Below are 14,877 nucleotides of genomic sequence, written 5' to 3'. Positions count from 1 at the left end.
TATATACTGGTAAATTCAATGTTCTTGTTCAACATTTTATTTACAAAAAATTAATTTATTCTCGTAAATAAAACTCTTCAAAGGGGTGAGTTTTTTTTTTGTTTGTTTGTTTTTTTTGTCTCCATAAACTTAACTTGAGGAGAAGGGAAGGTGTGTATTAGGGCAGAGGGAGGGGAAGGGGTGGAGGGCATCACAGGGAGAGGGGGCAGGGCCACAAGGGTTAGGATGGGGGACGGGGAGAGCAGCAGGTGGAGTGACCCTGGGCGAAGGTGGCTGAAATTTGTCTGGAGTAGCCCTTCCACCACAGGGCCAACAGGCATGTTCCTGGCCAGGACACGACAGAGAGAAGGACAGAGGCAAACAGAGTGACAGGTGGCCCTTCCTTGAGATGAGGTGGAGATATGCACAGGCTACAGCGGGCCAAGAGGAAACAGGAGACGGGAAGACAAAGAGATGCTCAGAGAGGCAGACGCAAGCGGTGGAGAAACTCGGGGGAAGCAAGGACATGACATATACGGGAGGTCGTAGAGGGAGACAAGAAGGACCCAGAGAGAAAACGAGACGGAAAAGCGTCCAAAGGAAACAGAGAGATGGAAACAGTCGGAGGACAGAGAGACGCTGACAGAGATGGGGAGAGATGGAGACGACCAGGGAGGGCGACGCGAGCTGGGCCGCGCGCCCGGCGCTCATGCTGGGCCCCGGGCGCTCAGGCCTTGCCCCCAGCGCCAGCTGGCCCAGGTCGGCCTCGGCGCGGCTCGAGGTAAAGGCCGCACACAGGGAACCCCAGCAGCTTGGTTGGGAAGACGCCCGCGGAGGCAGTGGCGGCAGCGATGGCGGCGGCCGCAGGATCGGGCCGGGGTCCAAGGTTCTCGTCCTCCACCACAGCGCGCAGAGCCCGGACCTGGCGCGCTGCGACCTCCAAGCGCCGCAGCAGGCGTAGCGGGCACAGCGCGTGCGGGTTCAGCTAGGCCGGGAGGCGGCGCACAACGTCCAGCAGAGGCGGTGGGGTCACAAGAGGAGCACAGGATGCAGCTGGTCCCAAGGCTACTGGGAAACGCCCACTCTTGGGAGCCCTAGGGAGTAATAAGGATGAGGAAGGCAGGCACAACCCCATGGTTCTTGGATACCTACTGTGTGCTGCGCCTGGCAGCAGGTACCTTCTTATCCATGCTGTTTGACCTTTACAACTCAACAAAGGAAACATTTCACGGAGGAGGTACCTTGAGGGTCACAGTGATTTGCTCAAGGTCACACAGTGGGTAAGACTAGCTTCAAATCCGAGACCACTCTCACAGGTGAAAAGGAGGCCAAAGAAGGCAAAGACCCATTCCTGGCTCTGGGGAGGGGGTCCAAGGGGGCCCGAGCTTTCTGTGGGTCTCTGCCTCTGAAAGTTGGGAAAGGCCTGAAGATAGGGTGTGAGAGGGATTCTTCTGTAGAACCTAACATTGGCCCCAGCTTGAAGCTGAGGACAGAAATGGGCCTGGCGGATATGTGAACCAGCCAGTGAACGCAAGTGCGAATCTATGGCAACTTTACATGACCCTCAATGGAGTCACCCCCAGCCCCCCAGATAGGTGCTGAGGTCAGCTGGGGAAGGGTGCCCTCCTGCAGCGGGGGCAGAACTCACGGCAGGCATGACTGCTTCACGGGCCTGGGTCCCCCCAGAATCATGTCTCGGCAGAAGTGGCAGTCCCCACACTCAGTTTGCACAGAGGCCTGGGAGCAGCAGAAGCGGGTTCGGCATCGGCGCGCTCCGGCCCCCGGCTCCCGGCTGCTCCACGACACTGGGGGCGTCAGGAATGCCGAGGGCTGTGGGTGGAGGGTGGCAAGGTCAGGGGGCCCACGGGGACCCTGGCCGGCGAGACTCCTGGCAGCTTTCCCCCTACTCCTAGGCAGCCAGAGCTTGCCTTCCTACCCAGGGAGACAAGGAACAAGGAGGTGCCCCTCCTGCGGGGGGTCAGGGGAACCCCCATCCCTCTAGGCAAGGCCACCCTTTTCCTGAAGCAGCTCACTTGGCTCCTCCGGGAGCCCTGAGAACTAGCTTCCTGACCTCACTCCTACTCTAACACTTCTTCCAGACTCCCGCGCCTGACCCAGGGAGGATGAAGCGACACCAAGAGGGACAAGGACCCTTCCACGGACATCCCCACAGCGAAGCTCCCGGGACAACCAGGGTTCCTTGTCTGTGGAGTCACCTGAGACAGGTCCCAACTCTTCCCCTGTTCTCCAAATGTGCTCTAACCCCGGCTTTCCCCAAGCTGAAACACCCCAAATTCACCTCCCAGATCCCCACAGATTCCTGAATGCCAACTCCAGACCTCTCTCTTTTCTCTCAGAAGCTACTAACACCCATCTCCTCTTTCCCAAAAGCCAAGATTTCCTCCTCACCTTCAATGGGAACCTGCTCACCCAATCTAACCCCTAAAGATCCACCAGGCTGCCCAACGTCCCAGCGCTCACAGACCTTCTTTCAGACGCTGCTTCTGAAGCCCTCCGTGGCCCCAAATTTCAACTCTGTTCCCCACGGAGCTCCCTCTGCTCCAACACAGCCTCCTTATGGGTCTCTCAGGTCAACCTGGGCAATCTCCCAGATTCCCTGGGAATCTAGAATCCAGCCTGACATCTCCATAGAACTCAAGATGGGCTATGTGCACCGCCCCCCCCCCCCCCCGCCTCCCAGCTTCCCAAGCTGCTTTCCATCCCTAATTGTCTGGAATCCCTTGGGTTCCTCTTCCCAGGCAAACCAGATCCTCCAAGATCCCACACAGATTCAGCAGGCCTGGAGGCTCTCTTCATATCCAGAGTCTTACCCCAGCTTCCCCCTTTCCAGACCCATCCACGGGGGGAAAGGAGCCCTCCAGCGCTCCAGGGGAGGGCCCTTGGGGGCTGCAACTGCAGGCGGGGACAGCGGTCTGCAAGGGGAAGCCAGGTCTAGGAAGAAAGGCCAGTTCCCCAGGGTTGAGAGCTTACAGGAAAGAGGGCTGGAGACGAGGAGTTTGGAGCAAAGACAGGGTGAGGCTGGGGGCGGGCAAGGTGGAGAGAGGCCGGGCTGAGGATGAATGGGACTGGGAGCTGCCCAGGTCTGGGGGTGAGGAGGAGCTGCATGAACTCACCTCATACGTGTCCCGGGAGCCAACTCGCCCTTCTCGGCAGCTCCCGGCTGGTCGGCCACCATCGGCGGCGAGGGTAGCCTGACGGCGCTGGGCTCGGAATGCTCAACGCCCGGGTCCACCGCCCACCGAGGGCGCTCTGCCCCTCCTTCCGGCCGAGGCCGGGACGGCGGCGAGTGGCCATGGGGGGCGCCAGGGGCGAGGCCCTCCCACGGGTTGCAGCGCGGCCCTTCCAGGGGGGAGGTCCTGCTCTGGGGGGCTCAGTCCCTCAGTCTCCTCAGGCCAACGGGGGCTTCTCGGGCGCAGGGTGCACAGCTTCTGCCTAGGCCCCACGTAGTCCAGGGGTTCGAGTCCCAGTTCCCCTCACCACGCCCCACCTCGCCTCTCGCCAGCGCCCTCGGCCCTTTAACTGGCCCCTTCCCGAAGCCCACTCCCAAAGGTCCTAGGCCAGTTTAAGAGCCCTTCGGTTCCAGGGGGTTGAAGGAAGCTGCTGGGACCCTGACCCCGCAGCCTTCGCGCGGCCCCGCTCTCTTCTCCTCCCCCCAGCGCGCGACCCTCGGGAGATAGAGATTTAAATAAAATTTGAATAAATCCCCGTCCTCAAGCTGGAGGGTTGGAAGGAAAGGATGGAGGGGACAGGAAACGGGTGAGGGGGCAATCGGCGTGCCTCAGTCCCCCTGGACCCCCGGGCCCGCGCTGCTTCGGCCCGGGGTCCTGGCCGCCTCTCTCATCCCTCCAGAGTTCCTTCCTCTCTTCCCCCTTCCCTCCCCTCCCTCCCTTCTCCCCTCCCCCACCCCTCCTCTCCTCCTCCTCCTCTTTACTCTCTCCTTCTCCCAGAGGAACCCCGCCCCCTGCCCCCTGCCCGCTCCATCCCCCAACACCTCCACTTTTCAGGACTAACATGCGCAGGGCACGACGGAAGTAGTAGTCCCGCGGGCGCTGGTGCTACCGTGGGATCAATGGGATGGTGCGGTCAGTGGGAACTACAAACAGGATGACGGAGGACGTGCCCAACCGGGAGTGGAGGATGCTGGGAGTTATAGTCTGGCTGCCCCAAGGCTCCCGGTTGCAGAGCGTAGAGGCGTGTGAATGACGACTACAAACAAGATGGCGGAAGAGGGGGTGGACACCTGCCTAGTAGTCTATCTTACGAGGTGCGATGGGAATAGTAGTTTCCTAGCCTTCTAGAGTTCCTTAAGGATGGCAGGACCAAGAGGATAAGGGGACTACCATAAAAATGGCAGGCAACCTAGCTTCTCCCGATCGCCTCACTATACCACCTTGGCACCTCGCCCGCCTGTAATATCGAAATTCCCCTCCTTTTGGCGCAAAGCTTGACGGGAGTTGCAGTCTTCTCGGCTCCCTTCTATTATCTTTGACCAGACAATGGAAGGGGGGAAAGGGCGGGGTCTACCAGCAAAGATGGCTGCTGGACGAAAGGGGAGACGGGTCCTGGGACTTGTAGTTCATGCACTAAGGCTACTGCCTGTGGAAATAGGAAAAGGGACGTCCATAACCATGGCGGCCTAGCACATCCTCTGCGCCGGTGCCTGCTGGGGGACGTGGTCCCCTCAGTTCAACAGAGAAAGGACGTGCGCTACTGAAATGTGCATCACCGCCGACAGGCTAAGTTGAGAGCGGACGGAACCGGCGAGTCTCTTTCCTTCTCTCCTAGCCACCCGCTTCTGACGACCTGCCGGGAAATGTAGTCTCGTGCCTTCACTCGCTAGTGGAGGGGGAAAATTTCTGTCGCCAGTGGGGATCAATGCGGATGAGGGAGAAAAGACGTCCGAGAGATCCAGGAATCTATAATGTCCGCCTCCCCGTGTGTCGAGGACTTCATCTTTCAGGGGAAGGCTCTTAAAGGAAAGCAACAGTAATCAGTGTTGTGGCGACAAGGGAGGCGTGGTTCTTGCCGAGAGTACTGTCACGCTGTTGTCCCTTGGAAAGCTTCGGCGCCTCACACCTGATGCTTGTTCCCCCAAACCTCAGAGAATCGGTAGCTTCCAAGTCGAGAGAGCTCCAGGGAAAAGGCTCTGGAGTCATACAACATCCCCACCCCTCCTTGGGAAGTCACCAAACCTCGATTTTTCTCATCTGAAAAATGGGGATAACGATACCTACCTCGAAGCAGAGTGTTATGACAATGTTCACGAAAATGCCCACCTTCAGGGCCTGACACAGGGCACGTGTTGGCAGTTCCTTTCTCGAGGGCCCTTCCAGCCCAGCTGTTTTGGAATCCCAGGTGTCCGTCATGCAGGAAGGAGTTAGCGCGCCTGTGAGAAGAAAACTGTGCCAGGCCGTCTACCCCATCTTGAGCCGCACCCCCTCCTCCCTCCGCCCCTCATCTGGGTCCTTCGGTGTCCACTACCGATTACTGCTGCTAGGGGGCGCCCATTCTTCGTTTGACTGAGGTCCGACAACCTGATCAGATTCCTCAACCTGAAGTTGTGGGCGCTGTCAATTCCCAACCAGTCTTGGAGGCACCCCCGCCCGCTCGCCGAGCTCCCCTCCCTCTCCCCGCTAGACACCTCAGCTGCCAAGGCAAACGGCCCTGCTTCCTACCACTGCACCTTCTTACCTGCCTTCTTCCTCCTCTGCCTGCAAAACTATTCACTTTCGACCCCTGTGGTTCCAGGGCCCTGCGGAAGATTTGGTGAGTGTGGTTTTTCTGGCAGGGAATTGAACGCAGGCTGGCTGGTGAGATGTGAAGTCCTAAATTTGCAGGGACTGGCCTCAGGCTGAACTGAGAGGCTCCTTCTAGCTCACAGTGTATTTAGGAAATCCTTGACTTCCCGAAGATTGTTTCCTCTTCCGCCTCACTGCTTTAGTTTGGCTTGCATGATTCCCCATGTTTTTTTCTGGAGCCAGTCCCTCTAGCGATTAGGTTCTTCCCTTCCACCCTTCTCACCGCTGCACCCAGTTAACTTCATCTTTCAGGTTTGTGTCCCAAAAACCCTTCATGTGTGTCATTCCCAGATGAGATTCATTTGACTCTTTCCCTAGATATAAGCTTTATGAAGAGTGCTTCATAGCTTATATCTTGCGTGCTTTCAGCATCTCATTTGATCCTCCTAAGAATCCTGTTTATGATCTCATTTTATAGATGAGGAAACTGGGAATGACTGAGTGATAAAGCTAGGATTCAGAGCTTCTCTGGGGGTCTGTCTAGCGGTAAAGAATTCGCCTGCTAATGCAAGAGATCTGGGTTTGAACCCTGGTCGGGGAAGATTCCACATAATGCAGAGAAACAAAGCCCGAGCGCCACAACTACCGAGCCCAGGACCTAGGGCCTGTGCACCCTACCAAAAGAAACTACGCCAACAAGAAGCCTGCACATCCCAACAAAGAGTACCCCGTGCCACAAGTGGAGAAAGCCAGCATGCAGCAATAAAGACCCAGCACGGCCAAAAATATATAATACATCAATAAATGAATAAAGTTTAGAAAGGAATATTAAATTATAAAGAAAAATAATGAGTTTCATAAAATATATTTTTTTTAAAGCTAGGATTCCCAAGGCCTCAGAGCCCACCTTCCGAACTATAGCATCTGCCAGTTGATCATGTCCATCCTCTGTGTGTTAAGTTTGGCAGAGCAACCACACATTTCTTTCACTTGGAATCCAGCAACACTGAGTCTGCATTCTTTGTTTCCTTGAACAAGAAACAGCTGGTGCAGAACTGTGGCTTCCTCTTTGGGATGAGACAAGTACTCGCTAGATCCACACAGTCCCATCCAGCTTGCTTCAGTCCTAGCAGAAGCACTACTGGCCCCACCTTATTAACTGAGACCCGAAAATAAGCCTACTGAAGGTCAAGGCCATTTCTCACACTTTAGAGAACACCTCAGGACCACACGGTGTGCCTGCACCCCTCGCTGGCTGATAGAGAGATGGCTGAGTGTGACTGCATACAGAGATAGAGGAGAACTTTTGCTTTTCACTTTATAACCTACTCTGCAGTTTGACAGTTTTACCATGAGCAGATATTATTTGTATATACTTAAAAGAGGTTTCCCCAGTGGCTCAGTGGTAAAGAATCTGCATGTAATGCAGGAGACATGAGTTCAACCCCTGGTTGGGGAAGATCTGCTGGAGGAGGGCATGACAACCCATTCCAGTATTCCTGCCTAGAGAATCCCATGGACTGAGGAGCCTGGCAGCCTCAGGCCATACGGTCGCAAAGAGTCGAAATGACTGAGGAGGTCTACTTAAAATATGAGTTGGAAATACTATGATCCACCCACATTGACAATAAAATATAAAAACAACAGTCAGAACTTCTCTGCCATAAGTGAATCCCGGGTTTACAGCACCCACAAGTCTCTTCATCTGCACAAAAAATTTCTGTCTTCTGTCCACTTTATTTACACATTTTGTCTAAGAACCATCGGAAAGACGGTTTATGGCAGTCACTGGTGGGGTTTCCTATATGAGGGACTAGGGCTGCAGACCACATTCAGAAACAGGAGCACTATTCAGTCTCCAGTGGGGAGCTGATAGAAAGGGATAGAGGGCTCCTGCCGGCTTGCAGAACTATCCACAACCTTGGATTGAGCTCACTGAATTCAGGAGCGGGAGCAGCCCATTGATCTTGAGGTTCCTTTTCAGCAGTGGGTACTCTTCTGGAAGATCCAGATCTCTCCTGGATTTGTGTAGAAGGTCATAGCTTCTGTATGAGTCAGAGCAGGTGAAGTTATGCTGCAGTAACAAAGAACACCCAAGTTTGGGTGGCTTACAGCAACTAAGGTCTGATTCGGGCTCATGCTGTGTGTCTAGTGTTGGTCAGTGGGGAGAGGTCTGCCCATTCTAGGTACCCAGGGATTAAGGCCAAGAGTCTCCATCTGGATATGAGCTCCCATATTCACCACCCAATCTCCGATGAATAGAGGGAGAAGGACCTGGTGAAACATGGCCTGGCTTCTATAGCTTCTGCCCAGAAGTGACACAGGACAGTTGTGTTCACATAGTATTGACTACTCCATAGCCTCCCCTAATTTCAAAGTGGGCAGAGTCAGGACCTCTTTCCACATTCTGCCTTGAAGGAAAAGAACTAGAATGCCTGTGAGTGTGTGCTAAGTCACTTCACTCATGTCCGAGTCTTTGCAACCCTATGGCCTGTAGCCCGCCAGATTCCTCTGTCCATGGGATTCTCCAGGCAAGAACACTGGAATGGGTTGCCATGTCCTCCTCCAGGGGATCTTCCCAATCCAGGGATCAAATCCACATCTCTTACATCCCCTGCATTGGCAGTCAGATTCTTGACCACTAGCTCTCCCTGGCAATGGCTGTAAACAGCTGTAATGACAAACACAGCTTTCTGTGGCTCCTAGTGGAAGGGACAGCCGTCATGTAGAGGATTATCTGGGCAAGCGCCCTCCTTAAGACGTACACTGAGGGAGCTCCTTTGTTGGTCACATGGGCCACTACTCAGAAAGCAGAGAGGAGGGCCTTCGCTGGTGGTCCATTGGTTAAGAATTGGCCTTCCAATGCAGGTGAAGTGGTTGGATTGGGGAACTAAGATCCCACATGCCACAGGGCAACTAATATGCACTCCATCTGAGCCCATGTACTTTAGCTAGAGAGAAGCCCATGCATTGCAATGAAGGGACTGCGTGTCACAATTAAAACCCAAAGCAGTGAAAAAAATAAATGGTTTTTTAAAAAGCAGAGAGGAGACTGATTTACACTGAAATATGGTGGGCAGGTGAACACAAAATGCCCCTGTAAGAGGTTGACAGTCACCCCTGCAATTAGTAATCACTGAAAACAAGGCTCCACAGAAGTTGCCAGGGTCTGGTTGACAAAAGTTTCAGAAGTAACACACCCAACCGTGGGTGTGGCTTCTAATGGTCACAGAATCCTTCAGTAGAGCTCATTGTCCAGTGTCCCTGGAGGGTCTGATGGCAACAGTAGCTGAGTTGCTACTGTCAGTGGGTGTTGCCAGTATACACGTTTCCCCAGACCTCTCCAGATTTATCACATAGATACGATGACGTTTAGAGTTGTGCCCTTCTAATGGGGCTTCCCAGATGGCACTAGTGGTACAGAACCCACCTGCCAATGCAGGAGAAGGAGGGCGCTCAGGTTCCATCTCTGGGTGGGGAAAATTCCCTGGAGCAGGGCAGGGCAATCCACTCCAGTATTTTTGCCTGGAGAACCCCATGGACAGAGGAGCCTGGTGGCCTGCAGTCCATAGGGTCACAGAGTCGGCCTCTACTGTAACAACTTAGCATGGACTGAAGCAACTCAGCACACACGCATGCCCCCTTCTGAGTGGCAGCTGGGATGGATGCTCTAAGTGTGTTCCTGCAGCAGGGGCTTTGAACATTGTAAAAGTTTCTCTCTTTTTTAAAGGCATTTGAAATCATCCGTGTGGTGAGTTTCTTTCTGACCGCGCTGGCTCTTTGTTGCTGCATGTGGGTTTTCCCGAGTTGGACCACTCTTCCTTGTGGTGCTCTGGTTTCTCATTGCGGTGGCTTCTCTTGTTGTGGAGCACAGGCTCTAGGGCTCATGGGCTTCAGCGCTTGTGTCACACAGGCTTAGTTGCCCTTCAGCATGAGGGATCTTCCCGGGGCAGGGAGGGAACCCATATCCCCTGCATCGGCAGACAGGTTCTTAACCACTTGACCACCAAGGAAGTTCCCTTTTTGACCCATTTGAATATAGAATGAGACAAATGACTGGACTACCTTTGCAAAGAAACCCCACACAGTTATAAAGAAATGATCTTAAAAATCTTCTGTAAAATTTGGTTGAGGACCACACCGCTACATCAAATAAATGGATATTAAGCACCTCTTGTGTGTCCAACCCTATGCTAGGCAGCTGTGCTGTGCTGTGCTTAGTTGCTCAGTTGTGTCCAAGTCTTTGAGACCCCATGACTGTAGCCCTCCAGGCTCCTCTGCCGGTGGGGATTCTCCTGTCAAGAATACTGGAGTGGGTTGCTGTTTCCTCCTCAGGGGGATCTTCCCAACCTAGGGATTGAACTCAGGTCTCCAGAATCCCAGACCAGGTCTTGACTGTCTGAGTCACCAGGGAAGCCCCATGCTAGGCAGCTATGATGCAAAATTCCTGACCTAATCCAGAGTGAGCTGGGAGCCTCAGGCTTTTGTCCATTTAGACATGAGCATTTGAGATTATTCTTCCAAAAATCTAGGATTTTTAAGACCATGGCCTCCTGCACAATACTGTATTCTTCCAATTACCTGTATTCTTCCAAATTCTTCCAAATATTCTTCTTCCAGAGCTCCATGGAAAACTCTGAATCCTCATGTAATTCTTCCAGCAGCTGCTGCAAGGCCTCCTGCCTTCATTCCCTTCCTGGAATGTGCTTACCTTCACCCCACCCCAGGCCCAGAGTGCCTGGGTACTAAGTCTCTTCAGTCATGTCAGACCCTTTGTGACCCTATGGACTGTAGCTCATCAGGCTCCTCTGTCTATAGGATTTTCTAGGCAAGAATACTGGAGTGGGTTGCCATGCCCTCCTCCAGGGGATCTTCCCCACCCAAGGATGGAATCCACATCTCTTATATCTCCTGCATTGGCAGGCGGGTTCTTTACCACTAGCGCCATCTGGGAAGCCCAGGGCAGCCCCCTAAACTCTTAACTGGTCATATACAGAAATTAGGAAGCCCTGAGGGCTTAGATCTCAGCTGCCTGAAGCTCTCTCTTCCATTAGAATGATCTAAATTCCACTTGATTTGGTTAAGCAAGGGTCAGTCCAGCTAGCTGTTACACGTATACAGGCCTACTGGCAAAACTATAGCTTTAACTATAGGGAATTTAGTCAGCAAAGCGATGTCTTTGCTTTTTAATATGCTGTCTAGATTTGTCATAGTTTTCCTTCCAAGGAACAAGCATCTTTTAATTTCATGGCTGCCGTCACCTTCTGCAGTGATTTTGGAGCCCAAGAAGATAAAGTCTGTCACTGCTCCCACTTTTTCCCTTTCTACTTGCCATCATGTGATGGGACCGGATGTTGCGATCTTAGTGCTTTGAATGTTGAGTTTTAAGCCAGCTTTTTTGCTCTCCTCTTTCACCCTCATCAAGAGGCTCTTTGCTGCTGCTGCTGCTAAGTGACTTCAGTCATGTCTGACCCTCAGGAACCCCATGGACTGCAGCCTTGCAGGCTCCTCCGTCCATGGGATTTTCCAGGCAAGAGTACTGGAGTGGGGTGCCATTGCCTTCTCCGAAGAGGCTCTTTAGTTCCTCTTCATTCTCTGCAAGTAGGGTGGTATTATCTGCTTCTCTGAGGTTTGTGGTAGTTCTCCTGGCAATATTGATTCCAGCTTGTGGGTCATCCACCCTGCATTTTGCATGATGTACTCTGCATAAAGTGACATAAACAGAGTAACAGCATATGGCCTTGCTGTGGTCCTTTCCCAATTTTGAGCCAGTCAGTTGTTCCTTATTGAGCCTCATACAGGTTGCTCAGCAAACAGGTAAGTTGGTCTGGTATTTCCATCTCTAAGAATTTTCCATGGTTTGTTGTGATCCACACAGTCAAAGGCTTTCCAGTAATCAATGAAGCAGAAATAGATGTTTTTTCTGGAATTCCCTTACTTTCTCTATGATCCAGCTAATGTTGGCAATTGAATCTCTGGTTCCTCTGCCTTTTCTAAACCCAGCTTATACATCTGGAAGTTCTCAGTTCATATACCGCTGAAGCCTAGCTTGAAGGATTTTGAGCATAACTTTGCTAGCACATGAAATGAGCGCAATTGTGGTGTAATCTGAAAATTCTTTGGCACTGCCCTTCTTTGGGATGGGAATGAAAACTGACCCTTTCCAGTCCTGAGGCCACTGCTGAGTTTTCCAAATTTTCTGATGTATTGAGTGCAGCATTTTAACAGCATCATCTTTTAGGATGTTAAATAGCTCCAGCTAGAATTCTGTCACCTCTGCTAGCTTTGTTCATAGGCATGCTTCCTAAGGCCCACTTGACTTCAGGCTCCAGGATGTCTGGCTCTAGGTTAGTGACCACACCATCCTGGTTACCCGGGTCATTAAGACCTTTTTTGTAGTTCGCCTGTATATTCTAGCCACCTGGTCTTTATCTCTTCCGCTTCTATTAGGTCCTTACTGTTTCTGTCCTTTCTCGTGCCCATCTTTGCATGAAATGGTCCCCTGATCTCTCCAGTTTTCTTGAAGATATGTCTATAGTCTTTCCCATTCTATTGTTTTCTGATTTCTTTGCATTGTTCATTTGAGAAGGCCTCCTTATCTCTCCTTACTGTTCTCTGGAACTCTGCACTCAGTTGGGTATATCTTTCCTTCTCTTCTCCCTTGCTTTTCACCTCTTTTCTTTCCTCAGCTATTTGTAAAGCCTCCTCAGAGAGCATTTTGCCTTCTTGCATTTCTTTTTCTTTGGGATGGTTTTGGTCACGGCCTCTTGTACAATGTTACAAACCTCTGTCCATGGTTCTTCAGGCATTCTCTCTACCGGATTTAATTCCTTGAATCTATTCGTCACCTCCACTGTATAATCACTGATAGCTCAGTTGGTATCGTATTTGCCTACAATGCGGGAGACCTAGGTTTGATCCCTGTGTTGAGAAATCCCTGAAGAAGAGAAACAGTACCCATTCCAGTATTATTCTTTGAACTGTATAGTCTATGGGGTCACAAAGAGTGGAACCCGGTGAGCAACTTTCACTTTCACTGTATAATCATAAGGGATTTGATTCAGGTCACACCTGAATGGCCTAGTGGTTTCCCCTAGTTTCTTTAATTTAAGCCTGAATTTTGCAATAAGGAGCCAATGATCTGAGCCACAGTCAGCCCCCGGACTTCTTTTTACTGACTGTATAAAGTTTCTCCATTTTTGGCTGGTAAGAATACACTCGATCTGATTTCAGTTTTGACCATCTGGTGATGTCCATGTGTAGAGTTGCCTCTTGCGTTGTTGAAAGAGTGTGTGTGCTATGACCAGTGTGTTCTCTCGACAAACGTGTGTTAGCTTTTGCCCTGCTTCATTTTGTACTCCAAGGCCAAACTTGCCTGTTACTCCAGATATCTTTTGACTTCCTATTTTGCATTCCAATACCCCATGATGGAAAGGACATCTTTACATCTGGTTTTGTTTTTTTTTTTCTTTCTTGGTGTTAATCCTAGAAAATCCTGTGGGTGTTTATAGAACAGTCAACTTCAGCTTCTTCGGCATTAGTGGTTGGGGCATGTTTGCTAAGTCACTTCAATCCTGTCCAACTCTTTTTGACCCTATGGACTGCAACCTACTGGACTCCTCTGTCCATGGGATTCTCCAGGCAAGAATACTGGAGTGGGTTGCTGTACCTTCCTCCAGGGTATCTTCCCGACCCAGGGATCAAATCCACATCTCTTAAGTCTCCTACATTGGGAGGTGGGTTCATTACCACTAGGGGCTCCTTAGAACCTATGGAATGTGTGAGTGGGAATCAAGAATCTATATTTGTAAGAGTAACCCAGGGGATTCTTTTTTCCACTGAAATCTAGAATGAGACTCCGTGTGGAGATGTGGCCTTACCTCGGTGCAGGGCCCTGTGGGGCTCCTGGACACAAGGTCTTTGTGTCCTCCCTTTTTTTTGTTTAAAATATTTATGTATTTGGCTGCACTGGGATGAAGCATGTGGGATCTATTCCCTGACAAGGGATCAAACCCGGGCCCCCTGCTTGTGACCATGTGGTCCCAGCCACTGGACCACGAGGGAAGTCTCCTCCTGCATTTCTTTGATGATAGGAAACTACGTTCATTCAGGCTCCATGGTCTTCCCTGAGTTCTAATGGGCAGATTCAAACAGTTGTTCACTGGGGAAGGGCATGGATGCAAAACCAGGGAGAAGCCAAGAAACTTAAGAGTAGCCTTGAGCCAAGAGCCTGATTCCCCATCAAGGGATGCACACAATATCTTTGAGCTATTTTGCAGGTACCAAACCCCCTTCGGGCGGGAGAATTTGATGGTTAACAACGGTAAGCTGCCCACAAGCATGGAGACACCTGACCAGTTGGACCTGATTTGAGACCATGAACCCCTACTTACCTCACCACCAACCCATCAGAAGAATGTTCATGCTATTCATGTACGGCTAATACAATATCATAAAAAATAAAAGAAAAAAGAAGAAGAATGTTACAAGTTGATCATGCCCTCTCTGAACAATTGCTATAAAACGTTTCACTGTCTTCCCCAAATGGGGGACAGATGTTTTTGAGGGCGTGAAGCCACTGTGTCCCCCTTTGCCTGTCAAAGCAATAAAGTGCTCCTTTTCTACTTTACCCAAAACTCTGTCTCTGAGACTTTATTCAGGACTGGTGTACAGAGAAGTTGAGCTTTCAGCATCATCTCTATCTTTGTGGCATTGTGTAACATCACCTCTTTGAAACTCCATTTTCTCACCTGGATGAGATGATTCTTATTGTATTTTTTAAATGGTGAGTATTGATTTATGGCTGTGAGAGCGTAGTTGCTCCTCAGCATGTGGAATCTTCCTGGACTAGGGATGAGCCCAAGTCCCCTGCACTGGCAGGCGGATTCATATCCATGGCACCACCAGGGAAGTGCCCTCCTCTTTATTTTATTTTTTCTTGCTACACTAAGTTCTTTACATTTTTAGATATTAATCCCCATTGATATATGATTTTCAAACATTTTCCTCCTTTCCATAGGCTGTCTTTTCATTTTGTTAATTGGTCCTTCTGCTGTGCAGAAGCTTTTGAGTTTGATATAGTCCATGATGGAAATTCTGGATCAAGCGACTGGGGAAATGTTCTCAGAAAAATAGGGTT

General features: G+C 51.1%; 3 long non-coding RNA genes across 3 annotated transcripts; 1 reads left to right on the top strand and 2 right to left on the bottom strand.

Moving 5' to 3' along the window:
- Positions 1-19: 19 nt before the first annotated feature.
- On the bottom strand, positions 20-3,895 carry LOC129638118 (uncharacterized). Its single transcript, XR_008707704.1, has 3 exons — positions 3,114-3,895; positions 1,628-1,809; positions 20-1,073 (listed from the first exon to the last, which is right to left on the bottom strand). It is a non-coding gene; the product is annotated as an uncharacterized LOC129638118 (long non-coding RNA).
- Positions 1,083-14,274, top strand: LOC129638122 (uncharacterized). Its single transcript, XR_008707709.1, has 3 exons — positions 1,083-1,216; positions 2,079-2,204; positions 14,018-14,274. It is a non-coding gene; the product is annotated as an uncharacterized LOC129638122 (long non-coding RNA).
- LOC129638120 (uncharacterized) lies at positions 3,991-6,223 on the bottom strand. Its single transcript, XR_008707706.1, has 3 exons — positions 5,692-6,223; positions 5,235-5,386; positions 3,991-4,969 (listed from the first exon to the last, which is right to left on the bottom strand). It is a non-coding gene; the product is annotated as an uncharacterized LOC129638120 (long non-coding RNA).
- Positions 14,275-14,877: the final 603 nt, after the last annotated feature.

The sequence above is a fragment of the Bubalus kerabau genome, chromosome 23, assembly GCF_029407905.1.
Source record: "Bubalus kerabau isolate K-KA32 ecotype Philippines breed swamp buffalo chromosome 23, PCC_UOA_SB_1v2, whole genome shotgun sequence".
NCBI classification, from domain to species: Eukaryota; Metazoa; Chordata; class Mammalia; order Artiodactyla; family Bovidae; genus Bubalus; species Bubalus kerabau.
This window is presented reverse-complemented; position numbering and strand designations above follow the sequence as displayed.